Below are 7,758 nucleotides of genomic sequence, written 5' to 3'. Positions count from 1 at the left end.
AACGACGAAGCGAGCTTTAGGAGTCAGAATCAACGAGCACAAAACAGACGCGAAAAATAGAAAGATGACAACTGCATTAGCCCAGCACCTGACAAAAAGCGAGCACACAGCGGATTTTGATAATGCAAGAATAGTAGACATCGAGAGGAAAACAAAGAAAAGGATGACATTAGAAGGGCTTCGAATACAGCAACAAATACACTGTGCAATGAATTACAAAGAAGATGTAGATAATATAAATTGCGCATACACAACGATAATAGCGAGTAATAGACGAACAGCTGGGATAAAGTATTGATGTATTTAAATGTTAAGTGTTAATTTAAAAATGTGATGTCCATAAAATAATTAATGTGATTTTATGTTATTATATGTTAAGGTATGTTTGAAAAACATGTTTTGGTATACACGTTTGTTAATTATGTTTTCTTGTAAAAATAAATAGACTCCCTGAGGAAGACACAATAATGTGTCGAAACGCGTAGGAGGCAGAAAAGAAAAACCAACGTTTTTGCTTTAAAATCAACGGCCGAAAAGCTCCAAATATACAAATCGTAACCATTTTTTTTTAATTCTAAAGAAATTTCTTCTTGCATTTGGTCCCATATTTTTTTTATTCTTTATTGCATTGATTTTTTTAAATAATTTTTGGTAGTAATCATATCTTTGAAATAACAAAGTCCTTAAAAATAAATCGTGACGACAGAGAGAAAAAACAGAAACGCCACTTTAAATAAAAAAGTCGGTTTCAAACCCACTTATTTATTATTTATTTTATGGTAGGAGAGCTTCTCAAACAATATAGAAGCACTTTTTTTCGATTTAAGTTGTTGAAAAGTAATGAATATCTAAATCCTGGGACTAATGCCGGGATCCAGGGATTTTGATAACGACATCTCGAAAATCCCGGGATCGGAAAAAGTTGAAAAATTAACATCCCTAGTATGTACATAACTTAATGTCGGAAGGTTCAGTTCAAAACCGGTTTACAGCCTCGGAGCCACGATATCTTCGATAATCGATTTGGTTTACTCTCAAAAGAGTAAAAATGAGGAAATACTTCTAAGAGAACGTGATCAATAGTTTTTCTTGTTCTTTTTTCGGCGCGATAGCCGTTTGCCGGTTTGTTCATACCGAGCGCAAATAGCCCCTTCTGCCCTTGGTCCTTTCATCGAATTATCTGGGTGGTATTAATGCTGAACCCTAATGGAAAATGTAAATTTTTTTTAAAAACATGTCTCATTAAAGGGTTGTGCACTGGGCGTGGCACCCTTCATATAAAAACCAAGTCCGATTATACTTATGTCATGAAAAAGTCCGCAATTCTCCGTTTGGAAACTGTCATATAACAGTAAGTTCCTCAATTTGTCTCACTGCTTCAAGACGCTTACTACAAATTAGAGAAGATGCTTTGCCTGCCAAACGCTTAACAGAAATGTAAACATATTTTATTTATCATCGATCTAGTCAGACAACAAACAATGAATTTAGATACATAGAGATTTTTATGTTAATTTAAACTTGTTACGTTCATTTACAACTGCTGCTAAAGCTGATGCGTCGCTACTTTGTGTTCAAATTACTACGCTGACCGGTTTGCTACACTAATTATTAATTTTTTAGTTTGACAAACTACATTCTCATAGTAGTAAATATTTTACAAATATATGCATGTACATAATTTCCAATTTACATATACATACAGTTCAATGCCCGCTACATTTCTGCGCCTTAAAGTTTTTGTTTTATAGTTTTCTTAAAATTTTTAGAATTTGCACACAGTATATACCGGATATATGTACGACGTACATACATAATACATTCATACATAAGTAAGTTTATATTTCCAAAGGCTGCAGATTGGCGATAGCAGCACCAAGCTTTGATAGCCTAAGACCAGCTTTTAGTAAGCAGTCAGTTGTTAAAATAAGTACGAAGGGATTTAAAGTATGTTCACATATAAATATAATCTCAATCAAAGCACGTTTTTTAATCACCCCGTTTACACAGGCACATCTCAGATTATTAGCTGTCAAATTTGTTGTGCTTGTTATTCTCACATTTCAAGAAAAAATGAAGTTTCTTTTCTGCGCCACTTTTTTCTGCTATATTAAGCAATTTAAAAACATCTTTTTACTTTTTCATTTGTCGTTTCTTCTCTTCTTCGCAAAGATAATCGATAAAACTAGGTTGGACGCCTAAAAGTAATCGGTTTAATCTGCGATTATTTTATAATTATAGATTAACGAGGCACGATTTTGCATGGCTAATCTCTTTTTCTAATTACAGATTAGGGAGTTAAGCTCGAAAATGGGGAGGATCTACTTATATGTAAATATAGTATTAGTTACTTGAAACCCCGGTTTACAAATATTAATTTAAGAGCAAAACGCTTAATAAGCTATATTTTTGCATGCAATGAAAACTTGCACTTTTGGGAAATATTCAGTTATTCAGAAAAAAAAAATTAATTAGCATAAAGTTAGAACATAGTAAATCTAAAAAGTAGAAGGTATTTAAATTTCTAATAAAATTTAATGGATTTAAAATTCTTCGAATAATGATTCAATTTCTTTCGCCTTTCATGAGCGATCCAGCCCGTGACCGTCAGCATAACATCACCTAAGTAAATACTTCTATAGACAGTACTTAACTATTATTTCGAACATATCACTAAATTTCATGCTTACTGAAAATAAATAAAAAATTCCTCCTTAGGCTAATTATAGTGAGTAAGCAACTTTGCAAGAATGAAAAGGAGGAATTGGAGTCTTCAAGCACAAAATAATTCGATCATAAACCACAGCCAGCTTCGTATCTCTTCATTGAGCTTCTCGTAGCTCCTTTATCTTTTCTCCTCATTCGTTGTCGGGTTTTCATTAGCAACTAAAAACCTTGCTGCCAGAACAACTTTAATCCCTCAATGTCTGCAATTTATACTCAAATATAGCGTATAAGGCGCCAGCAGATCTAGCTAGAAATTGCCTTTTAACAGTTTGAAATATGATGCTGATAAACAATCTCCTCTGTCGACAGACTAAGTGCCAAGTAGGGACATTTAGCGAGTAACTACTGTGCTTAAATACATATACATATATACACTCGCATACAAACAAGCTCATAATCAATACTAATGATATTTAGAATTTTTTTTAAATTTATTGGGCAACTTCATTCATTATTTTTTTATGCTAATAAATATTGTACATGCACGTACATATGTACATAGTTACGTACAGTTGCCCAGAAAAAATAGAAGTGCGATATTTTGAGCAATTTTGACCAATTTCTTTTTTGTTTATAATTTTTTGTTTTCTGTAAAAGAATAGCTCATAATTTAATAAAAAAAATTTATCAAAATTTCCGACTTTGTGCAAAAATTTCATTTCATTTCATTTTCATTTAGGTATGTAGTTCTGTAGTCTATACATATTACTATAATGAAGTGCAAGTTTCAAAAGACTATAAAATCACGTTTATTTTAGGCATTTTTCTTGCTGACGGTGCCACGCATTTTCTGGCATACAAAGTATGCTTGACTAATTATTATATTATATGGAAGAAAATGCCCAGCGACGTCAACATAAAAAATTGCCAAAAATCGGCGAGACTTTTTTTTATCAACTTCAAACTTTGCATTTTATTCCACTTAAATTTAATGGGCCATACAATTTTTCTTAAGTTCGATGAAAATTTTTAGAGTTGTTATAAAAAAAAAAAACTGTTAACTGTTATTATTATTATTATAGTCAAAATATCGCACTCATATTATTTTGTGGACAACTGTAAGTTTGGCTAAAAACAAGTTTAGCGCTAAGCCGGAGTTATACATACATACATCTGTATACATATAAATAAGTAGTATGTGCGTATGCTGGTAGAGAGCGTTTAGCACTTTAAATCTACACTCTAAAAATTGTTTGTTTAAATTTACGCATATTAAGATAGGTAACCAGTTTCCTCTCTTAATTTATGCAAATTTACACACCGTGTTAATAAAATTAAAAAATTCCTGTTTACCTTTACATATCATCATTTATCGCGTAGAGCAAAATTACACATAAAATGTTTAAAATTGATAACATATGAGCACTTAATGTTTATTTTGAGTAGAAAATGTATTTTTACGTTCAAAATGTTTGCAATTTTAAACATTTCATGTGTATAGTTATATGTATGTACAGTTTAAACATCTCATGTTCAAAAGTCAAATCTTGAACATTTTATGCGTATATTTACACAGATTTTGGTTAAAAAATAAACACTTTTCAATAGTAGTTTTACATGCACTTTTTAGAGTGTAGTTTATGTACACATATATTCATATATATACATTATACATACATACCTGTGTAAATATGTGCCATCTAATAAACAATCTTTCGGCACATTTTGAAGTGATCTCTTTAAACGCACAGCTACGCTTACTTAAATCCATATAAATATATTCCGGTTATGATCACTTTCGATGCTTGAAAATTAATGAAAATTAGCATTAGCCGGGATCCGGGCATTTACTTCCCAAGACTAGTAAAAAGACGGCTTAACCGGTATTCGAAAAATCCAAATTTCAAAAAAACCCTCCCAAAAATATTATAAAACAAATTAAAACAAGTTGAACAATCATCTCTTTCGCGGTCGTCGTCTGATGATTCTCCAATAGTTTTGAACAAAACATCAACCGAAAGAAAACCAATAGAAAACGTCATGACTGTGTGCTTTTTTATCCTTTATAGACGGCTCGAGCTAAAGCTACGGGGTGGATAGTGTAATTCTTGTAGTGATCTCTGCTTAAACCAAAACTTTCATCATCTATCACTGTCGACATACTCTGTAGGATATAGCTTCTACCGTTACTAAAGATATTTTACGATCTAAGTACTCTGACATTCTCGACAGACACACGGCGCCATATCGGTTCCTTTCTGTTGAATTTTATACACTACACAGTGTTCCATTTTGGAAAAAAAAACATAACGTGAAAGGATAGCGAAACAGATGTAACGGTATTTTATATATTTTGAGGTGGATAATTATTTTGTAACATAAAAAACGCATGCAATGAACTTTGAAAATAATTTATATACATTTTTCGGTTTTTATGGCCATGGAATTGCATTCCTCACCACAAGAGCAGCAAAAATATATGTTTAAAATGGTTAAAAACCATTGTTTCAGCTCAAAAAAGGAAACAATTTAAAACATTATGTATTTGAATGGCATTTAATGGTGAAGCTAATTTTTTTACCCAATGATACTATTTTTAATGAATTCTCAATTTTTAAGTCCTTAAAATACCGCTACATTTATTTCGGTACCTCTTCTCGTTCTCAAGATATTTGATTTTGTTCGTCTTTCCCAATATTGAACACTGTGCGCCACAGGTAAACTAAACTTTCCTTGATCAAGTAAATGTTTATCTAAATATATATATTATTGTAGATAATGTGTTTGAAAAATTTTTTGCAGCAGTTCTTGATAGTTTCCCTCATAAATATTGATTTAATTGGGTGTGAGTTGTATAGAAATTATAAAATCGCATACACAGTTAGATATGATTTTATGCACCAAAATATATTTATGGCGTACACTCCTGCGTATCGTTAGTAAGTATAGTATGAAAAGGGCGTATCTCACACCGCCGCTGAAATGCAAAAACAGCCATAACTAACAAAATTTTTTTTATTGCTTAAAACGATGTGGGTGTTTATAATGAATTTCGGATTTTTAGTTAGTTACGGCCTTTTGTATTTCAGCGATGATCCATGCTATACTAACGGTATGTATGTATGTTTGTCTACTCGGTAATGCAAGCAAATATAGTTGTAAATGCGTCATACAATATTTATTTCCCATAGCATTTACTAATAATGAAATATGATAGCAAATGCAATAAATAAATGCGACTACAATGAAGAAGGTTATGTACAGTCGGTGTCAAATGTAAGTGTACAGCTTGCTCTAATATAATAGGGGTATTCTCGTAGTCTTTAAAAGACCTGGCACGGTGCACGGATTGCACGGTTTGCAAAGCTGTGCCATACGAAAACCGGTTTTTACCGTGCAATCTGTGCACCGTGCAATTGCCGTGCAAGGCTCAGAGATGACCCCTGATATTCACAATTATTTTCATGGAATTTTTTTTTCATTATTTTATTTATGAAAATATAGTTCATTCGGTTATATAAACCATATAAATCAAAGTTTCACACATTATATAATATATAAAAAAAAAACACACACACATTATAAAATTTATAAAATTCCAAAAATTTTCATGCAAATTTCAAATTTTTATTCAGAATTTCTAGAAAATTTTCCAGTATGCAGTTTTGTAGACCGTTCAATTTTAGTACCACAAAGTCTAAGTTTCAAGTCGGTAAAGATTACCGTTGCATTTTTACATTTCTTTTTTTGTGGAGAGTGTTGCGTATTTACTTCCACATAAAAAGAGATTTTGATCATGCGTTATATGGAAGAAAACGCTCAACATCATCCATACAAAAAATACTAAAAAACCAACGGTAGTTTTAAGCGACCTTAAACTTGCTCTTTGCGGGCTACAAAACTGCATGCTCGAAAATTTTCTAAAAATTCCGATTTCATTTTTTTTTTTTTTAATTTCTATGAAATATAAATTTTTGTGAACTTTATATAAAGTGTGAAACTTTGATTATATCGCCTAAATTACAGAATGGACTATATTTTCATAAATAATTAATGAAAAAAATTCTCCATTAAAGTAATTGTAAATATTATATTAGAACAAGGTGTACACTAACATTTGACACCGAATGTATACTCGTACAAACATTTACTCGCTTATGAATCTGCACTATTCTGCGCGTACCTAGTAAAAAATATATACATACAAACTATGTTCTTAAAAGTGTAATAAATTATAATTTGTAATTGTTGATAAGATTTGCTAGGAATGTTCACATATCAAAAATTGCAATAATTACAGTGTCGGACATACCATTTTGGAACATATTCAAAATTATCATTTTTCATTTCTGAGAAAATAGTTTGAAATTTGGATGAAATTTGTGAGGAAGTGAACTGTATCTTAATTGAAAAATCCTAAAATTTAATAAATAAATATAAGTGGTAAACAGCATCATTTTGAATTTGGTCCAAAATGGCATGTGCGCCATACTTAGATAGAGATATGTACATATATGTAGATATGTTAATGTAAGAGTGCATATTACATGTGAACTAACTGTATTTCGTTTTAATTTCAGGTTTGTTTACTGCTTTATATGGTTAATAATCCGATCGAACTAGGAGGTACTTAGTTATATATTTTAAAACATTTTTATGCCGCATTTGATATAATGAAATTGTATAACAAGAAACACAACAAAATCTCTAACTACTGAATATTCAAAGTTGAGATATATAATTCCTCCTATATGAATTGTCTCGGAAGAGTTTTAGTTAATAGTAATATTATTAAAATTAACTAAATGCATTCATTGACATCTTCAAAATTTCCATCCTAGTTTTTAGGTGTTATCTACTGTAAGACTCCTTCGTAACTTTAAACCATTCCGATTATTAACGAATCCGAGAGCCGGCGGAACGGTGTCTAAGCTGTGCACTTTCTTAACACTTCTAGAAAATTCGTTATTCCGGGCTCCGTAACTGCCATTGGTCCCCTCAATATTTCCCTCTTCGTTTTTCGAAATTCTTCATCCTATCATTCATTCTTGATTACCAGCTATCCTTGATTAGTGTTGCGGTTTTATTGGC

The 7,758-nt window shown here is 31.4% G+C and overlaps 1 protein-coding gene across 1 annotated transcript in view; it reads left to right on the top strand.

Moving 5' to 3' along the window:
* The window catches only part of LOC108372508 (mitochondrial cardiolipin hydrolase-like), a 37,887-nt gene extending 30,570 nt beyond the window's left edge, over positions 1 to 7,317 (top strand). Inside the window, exon 4 of the mRNA XM_017628225.1 lies at positions 7,248 to 7,317. The gene's annotated coding sequence lies outside the window, so the exon portion shown is untranslated. The remainder of the gene's footprint in view (positions 1 to 7,247) is intronic.
* The last annotated feature ends 441 nt before the right edge of the window (positions 7,318 to 7,758 follow it).

The sequence above is a fragment of the Rhagoletis zephyria genome, unplaced genomic scaffold, assembly GCF_001687245.7.
Source record: "Rhagoletis zephyria isolate East Lansing unplaced genomic scaffold, Rhagoletis_zephyria_1.1 Rzeph_scaffold_05821, whole genome shotgun sequence".
Taxonomy (NCBI): domain Eukaryota; kingdom Metazoa; phylum Arthropoda; class Insecta; order Diptera; family Tephritidae; genus Rhagoletis; species Rhagoletis zephyria.
The sequence above is the reverse complement of the archived record's forward strand: the minus strand, read 5'-3'. Positions and strand labels throughout refer to the sequence as shown.